Source organism: Nerophis ophidion, linkage group LG19 (genome assembly GCF_033978795.1).
Source record: "Nerophis ophidion isolate RoL-2023_Sa linkage group LG19, RoL_Noph_v1.0, whole genome shotgun sequence".
NCBI lineage: Eukaryota > Metazoa > Chordata > Actinopteri > Syngnathiformes > Syngnathidae > Nerophis > Nerophis ophidion.
Genome location: NC_084629.1, coordinates 37,485,255 through 37,502,315, shown reverse-complemented (window position 1 = coordinate 37,502,315; position 17,061 = coordinate 37,485,255). Strand labels below are relative to the sequence as shown.

The 17,061-nt window shown below is 34.7% G+C and overlaps 1 protein-coding gene across 2 annotated transcripts in view; it reads right to left on the bottom strand.

The window, feature by feature from the left end:
* tank (TRAF family member-associated NFKB activator) overlaps positions 1–10,030 on the bottom strand; it is a 106,337-nt gene extending 96,307 nt beyond the window's left edge. Inside the window, exon 1 of one of the 2 annotated variants that reach the window (XM_061879933.1) lies at positions 9,818–10,030. The gene's annotated coding sequence lies outside the window, so the exon portion shown is untranslated. The remainder of the gene's footprint in view (positions 1–9,817) is intronic. The other variant, XM_061879930.1, reaches the window with a different exon arrangement.
* Between the last annotated feature and the right edge of the window lie 7,031 nt (positions 10,031–17,061).

Sequence of the window (17,061 nt, the reverse complement as noted above, 5' to 3'; positions counted from 1 at the left end):
AATTAAGTGTTGTTGTGACATGTCATCTTAGTGACATCATGCAAAAAAGTGCACTTTATTTGTTTTTAACTGTTGTAGTAGTGTTCTGTACAAAAAGTGCACTTTAATTGAGTGTTGTTTTGACATGTCATCTTAGTGACATCATGCACAAAAGTGCACTTTATTTGTTTTTAACTGTTGTAGTGGCGTTCTGTACAAAAAGTGCACTTCATTTGTTTTTAACTGTTTTAGTGGTGTTCTGTACAAAAAGTGCACTTTATTTGTTTTTAACTGTTGTAGTGGCGTTCTGTACAAAAAGTGCACTTTAATTGAGTGTTGTTTTGACATGTCATCTTAGTGACATCATGCACAAAAGTGCACTTTATTTGTTTTTAACTGTTGTAGTGGCGTTCTATACAAAAAGTGCACTTTATTTGTTTTTAACTGTTGTAGTGGTCTTCTGTACAAAAGGTGCACTTTATTTGTTTTTAACTGTTGTAGTGGCGTTCTGTACAAAAAGTGCACTTTAATTGTTTTAAACTATTGTAGTGGCGTTCTGTACAAAAAGTGCACTTTAATTGAGTGTTGTTTGGACATGTCATCTTAGTGACATCATGCACAAAAGTGCACTTTATTTGTTTTTAACTGTTGTAGTGGCGTTCTGTACAAAAAGTGCACTTTAATTGAGTGTTGTTTTGACATGTCATCTTAGTGACATCATGCACTAAAGTGCACTTTATTTGTTTTTAACTGTTGCAGTGGCGTTCTATACAAAAAGTGCACTTTATTTGTTTTCAACTGTTGTAGTGGCGTTCTGTACAAAACGTGCACTTTAATTGAGTGTTGTTTTGACATGTCATCTTAGTGACATCATGCACAAAAGTGCAATTTATTTGTTTTTAACTGTTGTAGTGGCATTCTGTACAAAAAGTGCACTTTATTTGTTTTTAACTGTTGTAGTGGCGTTCTATACAAAAAGTGCACTTTATTTGTTTTTAACTGTTGTAGTGGCGTTCTGTACAAAACGTGCACTTTAATTGAGTGTTGTTTTGACATGTCATCTTAGTGACATCATGCACAAAAGTGCACTTTATTTGTTTTTAACTGTTGTAGTGGCGTTCTGTACAAAAAGTGCACTTTAATTGAGTGTTGTTTTGACATGTCATCTTAGTGACATCATGCACAAAAGTGCACTTTATTTGTTTTTAACTGTTGTAGTAGCGTTCTGTACAAAAAGTGCACTTTATTTGTTTTTAACTGTTGTACTGGTGTTCTGTACAAAAAGTGCACTTTAATTGAGTGTTGTTTTGACATGTCATCTTAGTGACATAATGCACAAAAGTGCACTTTATTTGTTTTTAACTGTTGTAGTGGCGTTCTGTACAAAAAGTGCACTTTATTTGTTTTTAACTGTTGTACTGGCGTTCTGTACAAAAAGTGCACTTTAATTGAGTGTTGTTTTGACATGTCATCTTAGTGACATCATGCACAAAAGTGCACTTTATTTGTTTTTGACTGTTGTAGTGGTGTTCTGTACAAAAAGTGCACTTTATTTGTTTTTAACTGTTGTAGTGGCGTTCTGTACAAAAAGTGCACTTTATTTGTTTTTAACTGTTGTAGTGGCGTTCTGTACAAAAAGTGCACTTTATTGAGTGTTGTTTTGACATTTCATCTTAGTGACATCATGCACAAAAGTGCACTTTATTTGTTTATAACTGTTGTAGTGGCGTTCTGTACAAAAAGTGCACTTTAATTGAGTGTTGTTTTGACATGTCATCTTAGTGACATCATGCACAAAAGTGCACTTTATTTGTTTTTAACTGTTGTAGTGGCGTTCTGTACAAAAAGTGCACTTTATTTGTTTTTAACTGTTGTAGTGGCGTTCTGTACAAAAAGTGCACTTTATTTGTTTTTAACTGTTGTAGTGGCGTTCTGTACAAAAAGTGCACTTAAACTGAGTGTTGTTTTGACATGTCATTTTAGTGACATCATGCACAAAAGTGCACTTTATTTGTTTATAACTGTTGTAGTGGCGTTCTGTACAAAAAGTGCACTTTAATTGAGTGTTGTTTTGACATGTCATCTTAGTGACATCATGCACAAAAGTGCACTTTATTTGTTTTTAACTGTTGTAGTGGCGTTCTGTACAAAAAGTGCACTTTAATTGAGTGTTGTTTTGACATGTCATCTTAGTGACATCATGCACAAAAGTGCACTTTATTTGTTTTTAACTGTTGTAGTGGCGTTCTGTACAAAAAGTGCACTTTAATTGAGTGTTGTTTTGAAATGTCATATTAGTGACATCATGCACAAAAGTGCACTTTATTTGTTTTTAACTGTTGTAGTAGCGATCTGTACAAAAAGTGCACTTTATTCGTTTTTAACTGTTGTAGTGGCGTTCTGTACAAAAAGTGCACTTTAATTGAGTGTTGTTTTGACATGTCATCTTAGTGACATCATGCACAAAAGTGCACTTTATTTGTTTTTAACTGTTGTAGTGGCGTTCTGTAAAAAAAAGTGCACTTTATTTGTTTTTAACTGTTGTAGTGGCATTCTGTACAAAAAATGCACTTTAATTGAGTGTTGTTTTGACATGTCATCTTAGTGACATCATGCACAAAAGTGCACTTTATTTGTTTTTAACTGTTGTAGTGGCGTTCTGTACAAAAAGTGCACTTTAATTGAGTGTTGTTTTGAAATGTCATATTAGTGACATCATGCACAAAAGTGCACTTTATTTGTTTTTAACTGTTGTAGTAGCGTTCTGTACAAAAAGTGCACTTTATTTGTTTTTAACTGTTGTAGTGGCGTTCTGTACAAAAAGTGCACTTTAATTGAGTGTTGTTTTGACATGTCATCTTAGTGACATCATGCACAAAAGTGCACTTTATTTGTTTTTAACTGTTGTAGTGGCGTTCTGTACAAAAAGTGCACTTTAATTGAGTGTTGTTTTGACATGTCATCTTAGTGACATCATGCACAAAAGTGCACTTTATTTGTTTTTAACTGTTGTAGTGGCGTTCTGTAAAAAAAAGTGCACTTTATTTGTTTTTAACTGTTGTAGTGGCATTCTGTACAAAAAATGCACTTTAATTGCGTGTTGTTTTGACATGTCATCTTAGTGACATCATGCACAAAAGTGCACTTTATTTGTTTTTAACTGTTGTAGTGGCGTTCTGTACAAAAAGTGCACTTTATTTGTTTTTAACTGTTGTAGTGGCGTTCTGTACAAAAAGTGCACTTTAATTGTTTTACACTATTGTAGTGGCGTTCTGTACAAAAAGTGCACTTAAACTGAGTGTTGTTTTGACATGTCATCTTAGTGACATCATGCACTAAAGTGCACTTTATTTGTTTTTAACTGTTGTAGTGGCGTTCTGTACAAAAAGTGCACTTTAATTGAGTGTTGTTTTGACATGTCATCTTAGTGACATCATGCACAAAAGTGCACTTTATTTGTTTTTAACTGTGTAGTGGCGTTCTGTACAAAAAGTGCACGTTGTTTGTTTTTAACTGTTGTAGTGGCGTTCTGTACAAAAAGTGCACTTTAATTGAGTGTTGTTTTGACATGTCATCTTAGTGACATCATGCACAAAAGTGCACTTTATTTGTTTTTAACTGTTGTAGTGGCGTTCTGTAAAAAAAGTGCACTTTATTTGTTTTTAACTGTTGTAGTGGCGTTCTGTACAAAAAGTGCACTTTAATTGAGTGTTGTTTTGACATGTCATCTTAGTGACATCATGCACAAAAGTGCACTTTATTTGTTTTTAACTGTTGTAGTGGCGTTCTGTACAAAAAGTGCACTTTAATTGAGTGTTGTTTTGACATGTCATCTTAGTGACATCATGCACAAAAGTGCACTTTATTAGTTTTTAACTGTTGTAGTGGCGTTCTTTACAAAAAGTGCACTTTAATTAAGTGTTGTTGTGACATGTCATCTTAGTGACATCATGCAAAAAAGTGCACTTTATTTGTTTTTAACTGTTGTAGTAGTGTTCTGTACAAAAAGTGCACTTTAATTGAGTGTTGTTTTGACATGTCATCTTAGTGACATCATGCACAAAAGTGCACTTTATTTGTTTTTAACTGTTGTAGTGGCGTTCTGTACAAAAAGTGCACTTCATTTGTTTTTAACTGTTTTAGTGGTGTTCTGTACAAAAAGTGCACTTTATTTGTTTTTAACTGTTGTAGTGGCGTTCTGTACAAAAAGTGCACTTTAATTGAGTGTTGTTTTGACATGTCATCTTAGTGACATCATGCACAAAAGTGCACTTTATTTGTTTTTAACTGTTGTAGTGGCGTTCTATACAAAAAGTGCACTTTATTTGTTTTTAACTGTTGTAGTGGTCTTCTGTACAAAAGGTGCACTTTATTTGTTTTTAACTGTTGTAGTGGCGTTCTGTACAAAAAGTGCACTTTAATTGTTTTAAACTATTGTAGTGGCGTTCTGTACAAAAAGTGCACTTTAATTGAGTGTTGTTTGGACATGTCATCTTAGTGACATCATGCACAAAAGTGCACTTTATTTGTTTTTAACTGTTGTAGTGGCGTTCTGTACAAAAAGTGCACTTTAATTGAGTGTTGTTTTGACATGTCATCTTAGTGACATCATGCACTAAAGTGCACTTTATTTGTTTTTAACTGTTGCAGTGGCGTTCTATACAAAAAGTGCACTTTATTTGTTTTCAACTGTTGTAGTGGCGTTCTGTACAAAACGTGCACTTTAATTGAGTGTTGTTTTGACATGTCATCTTAGTGACATCATGCACAAAAGTGCAATTTATTTGTTTTTAACTGTTGTAGTGGCATTCTGTACAAAAAGTGCACTTTATTTGTTTTTAACTGTTGTAGTGGCGTTCTATACAAAAAGTGCACTTTATTTGTTTTTAACTGTTGTAGTGGCGTTCTGTACAAAACGTGCACTTTAATTGAGTGTTGTTTTGACATGTCATCTTAGTGACATCATGCACAAAAGTGCACTTTATTTGTTTTTAACTGTTGTAGTGGCGTTCTGTACAAAAAGTGCACTTTAATTGAGTGTTGTTTTGACATGTCATCTTAGTGACATCATGCACAAAAGTGCACTTTATTTGTTTTTAACTGTTGTAGTGGCGTTCTGTACAAAAAGTGCACTTTAATTGAGTGTTGTTTTGAAATGTCATATTAGTGACATCATGCACAAAAGTGCACTCGTAGCTTGTTTTCAAAATGTCTCTGACAACCTTGCACTTTCTGTTTCGAAATAACATGAATGTTTGTGCCACTGCTTAATAACCGTTTAATGAATACACTTTTAGTTATATTCATTAAACGGTTATTAAACGTCTTTAATACCACATATTAGTTTTAGATGATACCACACATTTAGGTATCGATCCGATACCAAGTACTTACAGGATCATACATTGGTCATATTCAAAGTCCTCATGTGTCCCGGGACCTATTTCATGACTTTATAAACATAATATGAATGAAAAATAAAATAAAAAATATCGATGTAATCATAGTAGTATCGACTAGATACGCTCTTGTACTTGGTATCATCAGGTGTAGATCCACCCATGGCGTTTGTTTACATTGCTATTGTATCCTCCGACGGTGTATAGTGAAGCATGTTTAGCTATTCCTCCTCCTCCAGTGATAATGCTACTTGTAAGAAACTGAAATTATTTGTCGCCATGGAGGCCAGGATTAGTGATTGGGGCTGGACTTTAGCCTTCCTGAGGGGGTTTTTGAGTGTGATAACTTTACCTTTATCTTTACTTTTCACACCAAAATGCGTCCGTTCTCCCTTTTCTGTCTGCTTGTGAGTACTCTGTGTGTGTGCGCTGCCGAACATGCTCCTCTGCTCGTAAAACCAGACAGAGTATCGTACCATTTTTGTATGGTAAAAACGACTTTTTTTTTTTTTTTTGATTATACAAAAATCCATCTAACCAGGAAACGTAGTATTGACAATCTAATGATATTATACTTGGTATCATTACTGTCGACATTCGTATCAATCCTTTGAGCTCTAGCTTGTGGTTAGCGGTTAGCGTGACCTCCAGTGGGGTGTAATGAAGCATGTTTAGCTATTCCTCGTCCTCCGGTGATAATGCTACATTGAAGAAAAATGTTGTGTATCTGCTGAGTAAGAAGCGGCTTTGCACTGTGAAGGGACGTTAGTGTACCTTTTATGTGAACTGATGATCATATCAAATAAAATACAAATGCAAATAAAAAATGCCAAATAAAACATAAAATGCAAGAATTAATAAATACAAATAAAAATAAATATATAAAAATAAATAAATAAAAATATAAATAAATAAATAAAAATATAAATCAATAAAAAAAAAATACTAAAGCTGAGAAGTGGACCTTGTTTTTATGAACAAAAGGGTGAACAACATAAATGTTCCTTTGCAAGATAGAAAAGGACGAGGACATTAAAATAAAACGTGCATGAAAAAGCACTTTGGAAATGTATTGATGTGTTCTGCAAAAAGTGTTTTTCATTCATTAGTACCGCGATTCGAGTATAGCATCAAAAACTATATAATGAATCAAAAACAATACTATACCCTGTTTGAGAAGTACTGCTTTGCCATTTTTTTTTTTTGAACAGGCATAACAGCGCGTCGTCACCTCATGACATTGCTGGTTTTACGCGCGGAGGAGCATGTTCGGCAGCGCGCGCGCACAGAGTACTTACAAGCAGACACAGTGTGTAGGCAGAAAAAGGGAGAGCGGACGCATTTTGACCTAAAAACTAAAGATAACGGGGAAGTTATAACAGTGTTTTAGCTACTTCTAAATCCCTAATCCCTGGCCTCCATGGCGACGAATGAAGTGAGTTGTTTACAAGTATTATTATCACTGGGGGACGAGGACTAGCTAAACATGCTTCACAACACACCACAGGAGGTTAAGCTGGGATGTAAACAAGGGAATGATACAAATAGACAGTCGTCACAATGTAAACAAATGTCATGGGTGGATCTACACCTGATATCTACTATAACGATACCAAGTACAAAAGCGTATCTAGTCAATACCACTATGATTACATCGATATTTTTTAGCATCACAGAATCTTGTTTCCGCTCGCAAACTACTTCCATACATTGTTTCCGCTCACAAACTAATTCACTACATTGTTTCCGCTCGCAAACTACTTCCATACATTGTTTCCACTCGCAAACTACTTCCTTGCATTGTTGCCGCTCGCAAACTACTTCCATGCATTGTTTCCGCTCGCAAACTACTTCCATGCATTGTTTTCGCTCGCAAACTACTTCCATGCATTGCTTCCGTTCGCAAACTACTTCGATATGTTGTTTCCGCTCACAAACTAATTATCTACATTGTTTCCACTCGCAAACTACTTCTATGCATTGTTTCCGCTCGCAAACTAATTCTCTACATTGTTTCCACTCGCAAACTACTTCCATACATTGTTTCCGCTCGCAAACTACTTCCATACATTGTTTCCGCTCGCAAACTACTTCCATACATTGTTTCCGCTCGCAAAGTACTTCCATACATTGTTTCCGCTCGCAAACTACTTCCATACATTGTTTCCGTTTGCAAACTACTTCCATACATTGTTTCCGCTCGCAAACTACTTTCATACATTGTTTTCGCTCGCAAACTACTTCCATGCATTGCTTCCACTCGCAAACTACTTCCATATGTTGTTTCCGCTCACAAACTAATTCTCTACATTGTTTCCACTCGCAAACTACTTCCATGCATTGTTTCCGCTCACAAACTAATTCTCTACATTGTTTCCACTCGCAAACTACTTCCATACATTGTTTCCGCTCGCAAACTACTTCCATACATTGTTTCCGCTGGCAAACTACTTCCATACATTGTTTCCGCTCGCAAACTACTTCCATACATTGTTTCCGCTCGCAAACTACTTCCATACATTGTTTCCGTTTGCAAACTACTTCCATACATTGTTTCCGCTAGCAAACTACTTCCATACATTGTTTCCGCTCGCAAACTACTTCCATACATTGTTTCAGTTCGCAAACTACTTCCATACATTGTTTCCGCTCACAAACTACTTCCATGCATTGTTTCCGCTCACAAACTACTTCCATGCATTGTTTCCGCTCGCAAACTACTTCCATACATTGCTTCCGCTCGCAAACTACTTCCTTGCATTGTTTCTGTTCGCAAACTACTTCCATGCATTGTTTCCACTCGCAAACTACTTCCATATGTTGTTCCCGCTCGCAAACTACTTCCATTCATTGTTACCGCTCGCAAACTACTTCCATACATTGTTTCCACCCGCAAACTACTTCCATACATTGTTTCCCCGCTTCCATCAACTGTGCGGATTGATTGATCGAAACTTTAATTAGTAGATTGCACAGTTCAGTACATATTCCGTACAATTGACCACTAAATGGTGACACCCGAATACGTTTTTCAACCTGTTTAAATCGGGGTCCACGTTAATCAATTCATGGTAAATGTAAACGGAATATTTACTGTACTGTGCAATCTACTAATAAAAATTTAAATCAATCAATCTGCTGGCAAACTACTTCCATACATTGTTTCCGCTCGCAAACTATTTCCATACATTGTTTCCGGTCACAAACTAATTCTCTACATTTTTTCCACTCGCAAACTACTTCCATACATTGTTTCCGCTCGCAAACTACGTCCATACATTGTTTCCGCTCGCAAACTACTTCCATACATTGTTTCCGCTCACAAACTAATTCTCTACATTGTTTCCACTCGCAAACTACTTCCATACATTGTTTCCGCTCGCAAACTACTTCCATCCATTGTTTCCGTTCGCAAACTACTTCCATACATTGTTTCCGCTAGCAAACTACTTCCATACATTGTTTCCGCTTGCAAACTACTTCCATACATTGTTTCCGCTCGCAAACTACTTCCATACATGGCTTCCGCTCGCAAACTACTTCCATACATTGTTTCAGTTCGCAAACTACTTCCATACATTGTTTCCGCTCGCAAACTACTTCCATGCATTGTTTCCGCTCACAAACTACTTTCATGCATTGTTTCCGCTCGCAAACTACTTCCATACATGGCTTCCGCTCGCAAACTACTTCCTTGCATTGTTTCTGTTCGCAAACTACTTCCATGCATTGTTTCCACTCGCAAACTACTTCCATTCATTGTTACCGCTCGCAAACTACTTCCATACATTGTTTCCACCCGCAAACTACTTCCATACATTGTTTCCCCGCTTCCATCAACTGTGCGGATTGATTGATCGAAACTTTAATTAGTAGATTGCACAGTTCAGTACATATTCCGTACAATTGACCACTAAATGGTGACACCCGAATAAGTTTTTCAACCTGTTTAAATCGGGGTCCACGTTAATCAATTCATGGTAAATGTAAACGGAATATTTACTGTACTGTGCAATCTACTAATAAAAATTTCAATCAATCAGTCTGCTAGCAAACTACTTCCATACATTGTTTCCGCTCGCGAACTACTTCCATACATTGTTTCCGGTCACAAACTACTTCCATACATTGTTTCCACTCGCAAACTACTTCCATACATTGTTTCCGCTCGCAAACTACTTCCATACATTGTTTCCGCTCGCAAACTACTTCCATACTTTGTTTCCGCTCGCAAACTACTTCCATACATTGTTTGTGCTCGCACACTACGTCCATACAGTGCTTCCGCTCGCAAACTACTTGAGCAAAAAACTCCTCCAGACAGGCAAGATGATGTTAGTGTGAGAAATGTGAGTAAAAGTACCAAAAGTGTCCAAAGTTGCGTATAGTTAACAACAATAACAACAATCCCGCGCGCCGCTGCCGTCATTGCTACCTACCTCGGTCGCGGTGCCAGTAGAATCCCGGCTTAGCGAGCGGACGACATGTTGTTGTTGCAGCACGCAAGCAGGGCCGAGTGAGGAGTCGCTGGCGAAATGTCGAAGATTGTTTTTTTGAATTTTGACACAGACTTAGCCTACTTTGCGGACCTGGGAACTTCCCTCGGGGAATCCCCGCCGCTCCGCGCACTTCCGCCTTCGAGAGCGCCGGCCAATCAGCGCGCGGCGTGCCGGGACCGGCGGCCCGCTCCGGAGGTTAGGCCCCGCCCACATGTCTGCTGTGCGAAACTGAAGCACAACATTTCTGCTTCTTTATTTCTCCTTTTTGCACGCGGAAGACATTTCATTGTGGACGTTGCTCTCAAATATTGGGCTTCTGTCACCTTTGATTGATTTATTGTCGCTCAATAAAAAAGGTATTTTTAGTTCCATGCACAACCTTGACATGAAGGTTATTGCGCAATGTTCAAGTTCAACTCAGTTTATTTCATTCATAGAAATTAAACAAAGGAGGAAAGAAAAAAAACAAACAACGAACAGAGCATTAACGTCAATTACGGATAAAAAGGAGCGGAAAGAAGTTAAAAACTTAGAATATCTGCTTCATGTTCTCACTAATACAACAATTGACTTCATGGCCATATTTTCATTTATAAAACGATTAAAACAATAACGAAGAGGCAGTCATATATTTTCATAATTGTCATTTTTAATGTTTTTGGAATACAGAAAGAAATGTATATTGTTTTAGTCCAGTGATGGACACGCTACTTGGAAATGTATCAAGTTAAGCTACAAGTTACTCTCCATTAGAAGTAACTAAGCTACAAGTTACTCACCATTAAATGTAACTAAGCTACAAGATACTTACCATTAAATGTTACAAGTTACTCTCCATTAAATGTAACTAAGCTACAAGTTACTCTCCATTATCTAAGTAAGCTACAAGTTGCTCTCCATTAAATGTAACTAAACTACAAGTTACTCTCTATTAAATGTAACTAAGCTAAAAGTAACTCCATTAAATAAAGCTAAGCTACAAATTACTTTCCATTAAATGTAACTGAGCTACAAGATACTCTCCAGTAAATGTGACTAAGCTCCAAGTTGCTCTCCATTAAATGTAGGTAAGCTACAAGTTACTTTGATGATGTAACTAAGCTACAAAATACTCTCCATTAAATGTAACTAAGCTACAAGTTGCTCTCCATTAAATGTAGCTAAGCTACAAGTTACTTTGATGATGTAAAAGATACTCTCCATTAAATGTAACTAAGCTACTAGTTACTTACCATCAAATGTTACAAGTTACTCTCCATTAAATGTAACTAAGCTACAAGATACTCTCCAGTAAATGTAACTAAGCTCAAAGTTGCTCTCCATTAAATGTAGCTAAGCTATAAGTTACTTTGATGATGTAACTAAGCTACAAGTTGCTCTCCATAAAATGTAACTAAACTAAAAGTTACTCTCTATTAAATGTAATTAAGCTACAAGTAACCCTCCATTAAATAAAGCTAAGCTACAAATTACTTTCCATTAAATGTAACTAAGCTACAAGATACTCTCCAGTAAATGTGACTCAGCTCCAAGTTGCTCTCCATTAAATGTAGGTAAGCTACAAGTTACTTTGATGATGTAACTAAGATACAAAATACTCTCCATTAAATGTAACTAAGCTACAAGTTGCTCTCCATTAAATGTAGCTAAGCTACAAGTTACTTTGATGATGTAAAAGATACTCTCCATTAAATGTAACTAAGCTACAAGTTACTTACCATCAAATGTTACAAGTTACTCTCCATTAAATGTAACTAAGCTACAAGATACTCTCCAGTAAATGTAACTAAGCTCAAAGTTGCTCTCCATTAAATGTAGCTAAGCTATAAATTACTTTGATGATGTAACTAAGCTACAAGTTACTTTCCATTAAATGTAACTAAGCTACAAGTTACTTACCATCAAATGTTACAAGTTACTCTCCATTAAATGTAACTAAGCTACAAGATACTCTCCAGTAAATGTAACTAAGCTACAAGTTACTTACCATTAAATGTTACAAGTTACTCTGCATTAAATGTAACTAAGCTACAGGATACTCTCCAGTAAATGTAACTAAGATTCAAGTTATTTTCCATTAAATATAAATAAGCTCCAAGTTACTCTCTATTAAATGTAGCTAAACTTCAAATCACGCTCACCATTAAATGTAACTGAGCTACAAGTTGTTTTCCATTAAATGTAACTAAGCTACAAGTTATTTTCCATTAAATATAAATAAGCTCCAAGTTACTCTCTATTAAATGTAGCTAAACTTCAAATCACGCTCACCATTAAATGTAACTGAGCTACAAGTTGTTTTCCATTAAATGTAACTAAGCTCCAAGTTGCTGTTCATTAAATGTAACTCAACTACAAGTTACTCTCCAGTAAATGTAGCTAAGCTGCAAGTTACTCTCCATTTTATAAGTAAGCTACAAGTAGCTCTCCATTAAATGTAACTAAACTACAAGTTACTCTCTATTAAATGTAACTAAACTACAAGTAACTCTCCATTAAATAAAGCTAAGCTACAAATTACTTTCCATTAAATGTAACTAAGCTACAAGTAACTTTCCAATGAATGTAACTAATCTCCAATTTATCTCCGTATTAAATGTAACTAAGCTACACATTATAATCCATTAAATGAAACCAAGCCACAAGTTACTCTCCAGTAAATGTAACTAAGCTACAAGATAGTCTGCATTAAATGGAGCTAAGCTACGATTTACTCTCCAGTATGTAACTAAGCTACAAGTAGCTCTCCATTAAATGTAACTAAACTACAAGTTACTCTCTATTAAATGGAACTAAGCTACAAGTAACTCTCCATTAAATAAAGCCAAGCTACAAATTACTTTCCATTAAATGTAACTGAGCTACAAGATACTCTCCAGTAAATGTAACTAAGCTCCAAGTTGCTCTCCATTAAATGTAGTTAAGCTACAAGTTACTTTGATGATGTAACTAAGCTACAAGATACTCTCCATTAAATGTAACTAAGCTGCAAGTTACTTACCATCAAATGTTACAAGTTACTCTCCATTAAATGTTACTAGTTACTCTCCATTAGAAGCAATTAAGCTACAAGTCACTCAACATTAAATGTAACTAAGCTACAAGTTACTCACCATTAAATGTAACTAAGCTACAGGTTACTTACCATTAAATGTTACAAGTTACTCTCCATTAAATGTAACTAAGCTACAAGTTACTCTCCATTATGTAAGTAAGCTACAAGTTGCTCTCCATTAAATGTAACTAAACTACAAGTTACTCTCTATTAAATGTAACTAGGCTACAAGTAACTCTCCATTAAATAAAGCTAAGCTACAAATTACTTTCCATTAAATGTAACTGAGCTACAAGATACTCTCCAGTAAATGTGACTAAGCTCCAAGTTGCTCTCCATTAAATGTAGCTAAGCTACAAGTTACTTTGATGATGTAACTAAGCTACAAGATACTCTCCATTAAATGTAACTAAGCTACAAGTTACTTACCATCAAATGTTACAAGCTACTCTCCATTAAATGTTACTAGTTACTCTCCATTAGAAGTAATTAAGCTACAAGTTACTCAACATTAAATGTAACTAAGCTACAAGTTACTCACCATTAAATGTAACTAAGCTACAGGATACTTACCATTAAATGTTACAAGTTACTCTCCATTAAATGTAACTAAGCTACAAGTTACCCTCCAGTATGTAAGTAAGCTACAAGTTGCTTTCCATTAAATGTAACTAAACTACAAGTTACTCTATATTAAATGTAACTAAGCTACAAGTAACTCTCCATTAAATAAAGCTAAGCTACAAATTACTTTCCATTAAATGTAACTAAGCTACAAGATACTCTCCAGTAAATGTGACTAAGCTCCAAGTTGCTCTCCATTAAATGTAGGTAAGCTACAAGTTACTTTGATGATGTAACTAAGCTACAAGATACTCTCCATTAAATGTAACTAAGCTACAAGTTACTTACCATCAAATGTTACAAGTGACTCTCCATTAAATGTTACTAGTTACTCTCCATTAGAAGTAATTAAGCTGCAAGTTACTCAACATTAAATGTAACTAAGCTACAAGTTACTCACCATTAAATGTAACTAAGCTACAGGTTACTTACCATTAAATGTTACAAGTTACTCTCCATTATGTAAGTAAGCTACAAGTTGCTCTCCATTAAATGTAACTAAACTACAAGTTACTCTCTATTAAATGTAACTAAGCTACAAGTAACTCTCCATTAAATAAAGCTAAGCTACAAATTACTTTCCATTAAATGTAACTAAGCTACAAGATACTCTCCAGTAAATGTAACTAAGCTCCAAGTTGCTCTCCATTAAATGTAGCTAAGCTACAAGTTACTTACCATCAAATGTTACAAGTTACTCTCCATTAAATGTTACTAGTTACTCTCCATTAGAAGCAATTAAGCTACAAGTTACTCAACATTAAATGTAACTAAGCTACAAGTTACTCACCATTAAATGTAACTAAGCTACAGGTTACTTACCATTAAATGTTACAAGTTACTCTCCATTAAATGTAACTAAGCTACAAGTTACTCTCCATTATGTAAGTAAGCTACAAGTTGCTCTCCATTAAATGTAACTAAACTACAAGTTACTCTCTATTAAATGTAACTAAGCTATATGTAACTCTCCATTAAATAAAGCTAAGCTACAAATTACTTTCCATTAAATGTAACTAAGCTACAAGATACTCTCCAGTAAATGTGACTAAGCTCCAAGTTGCTCTCCACTAAATGTAGGTAAGCTACAAGTTACTTTGATGATGTAACTAAGCTACAAAATACTCTCCATTAAATGTAACTAAGCTACAAGTTGCTCTCCATTAAATGCAGCTAAGCTACAAGTTACTTTGATGATGTAAAAGATACTCTCCATTAAATGTAACTAAGCTACAAGTTACTTACCATCAAATGTTACAAGTTACTCTCCATTAAATGTAACTAAGCTACAAGATACTCTCCAGTAAATGTAACTAAGCTCAAAGTTGCTCTCCATTAAATGTAGCTAAGCTATAAGTTACGTTGATGATGTAACTAAGCTACAAGTTGCTCTCCATTAAATGTAACTAAACTACAAGTTACTCTCTATTAAATGTAACTAAGCTACAAGTAACTCTCCATTAAATAAAGCTAAGCTACAAATTACTTTCCATTAAATGTAACTAAGCTACAAGATACTCTCCAGTAAATGTGACTAAGCTCCAAGTTGCTCTCCATTAAATGTAGGTAAGCTACAAGTTACTTTGATGATGTAACTAAGCTACAAAATACTCTCCATTAAATGTAACTAAGCTACGAATAACTCTCCATTAAATGTAACTAAGCTACAAGTTGCTTTCCATTTAATGTAGCTAAGCTACAAGTTACTTTGATGATGTAACTAAGCTACAAAATACTCTCCGTTAAATGTAACTAAGCTACATGTTACTTTCCATTAAGTATAAATAAGCTCCAAGTTACTCTCTATTAAATGATACTAAACTACAAATAACGCTCACCATTAAATGTAACTGAGCTACAAGTTGTTCTCCATTAAATGTAACTCAACTACAAATTACTCTCCATCAAATGTAGCTGAACTACAAATAACTCTCCATTAAGTGTAACTAAGTTACAAGTTACTCTCCATTATGTAACTAAACTACAAGTTACTCTCTATTAAATGTAACTAAGCTACAAGTAACTCTCCATTAAATAAAGCTAAGCTACAAATTACTTTCCAGTAAATGTAACTAAGCCACAAGATACTCTCCAGTAAATGTAACTAAGCTCCAAGTTATTTTCCATTAAATATAAATAAGTTCCAAGTTACTCCCTATTAAATGTAGCTAAACTACAAATTAGGCTCACCATTAAATGTAATTGAGCTCCAAGTTGCTGTCCATTAAATGTAACAAAACTACAAGTTACTCTCTATCAAATGTAACTAATTTACAAGTAACCCTCCATTAAATATAGCTAAGCTACAAATTGCTTTCCATTAAATGTAACTAAGCTACAAGTTACTCTCCATTAAATGTAACTAAGCTACAAGTTACTCTCCATTAAATGTAATTAAGCTACAAGTTAGTTTGCATTAAATGTAGCTAAGCTACAAGTTACTCTCCATTAAATGTAACTAAACTACTAGTTACTCTCCATTAAATATAACTAATATCCAAGTTGCTCTCCATTAAATGTAACTAAGCTACAGGTTACTTTGATAAATGTGACTAAACTACATTTTACTTTCCATTTAATATAAATAAGCTCCAAGTTAATCTCCATTAAATGTAGTCAAGCTACAAGTTACACTCCATTAAATGCAGCTAAGCTACAAGTTACTCTCCATTAAATGTAACTAATCTCCAATTTATCTCCATTAAATGTAACTAAGCTACAAGTTACTTTCCATTAAATGTAGCTAAGCTACAAGTTACTCTCCATTAAATGTAACTAATCTCCAATTTATCTCCATTAAATGTAGCTAAGCTACAAGTTACACTCCATTAAATGTAGCTAAGCTACAAGTTACTCTCCATTAAATGTAACTAATCTCCAATTTATCTCCATTAAATGTAACTAAGCTACAAGTTACTTTCCATTAAATGTAACCAAGGTTTAAGTTACTCCGTATTAAATGTAACTAAGCTACACATTATACTCCATTAAATGAAACCAAGCCACAAGTTACTCTCCATTAAATGTAACTAAGCTACAAGATAGTCTGCATTAAATGGAGCTAAGCTACTATTTACTCTCCAGTATGTAACTAAGCTACAAGTTGCTCTTCATTAAATGTAACTAAACTACTAGTTACTCTCCATTAGATATAACTAAGATCCAATTTGCTCTCCATTAAATGTAGCTAAGCTACAAGTTACTTTGATAAATGTAACCAAGCTACAATATACTTTCCATTTAATATAAATAAGCTCCAAGTTATTCTCCATTAAATGTAACTAAGCTACAAGTAACTTTCAAATAAATGTAACCAATCTCCAATTCATCTCCATTAAATGTAAATAAGCTACAAGTTACTTTCCATTAAATGTAACAAATATTTAAGTTACTCTGTATTAAATGTAACTACGCTACAAGTTATACTCCATTAAATGAAACCAAGCCACAAGTTACTCTCCGTTAAATGTAACTAAGCTACAAGTTACCCTCCATTAAATGTAAC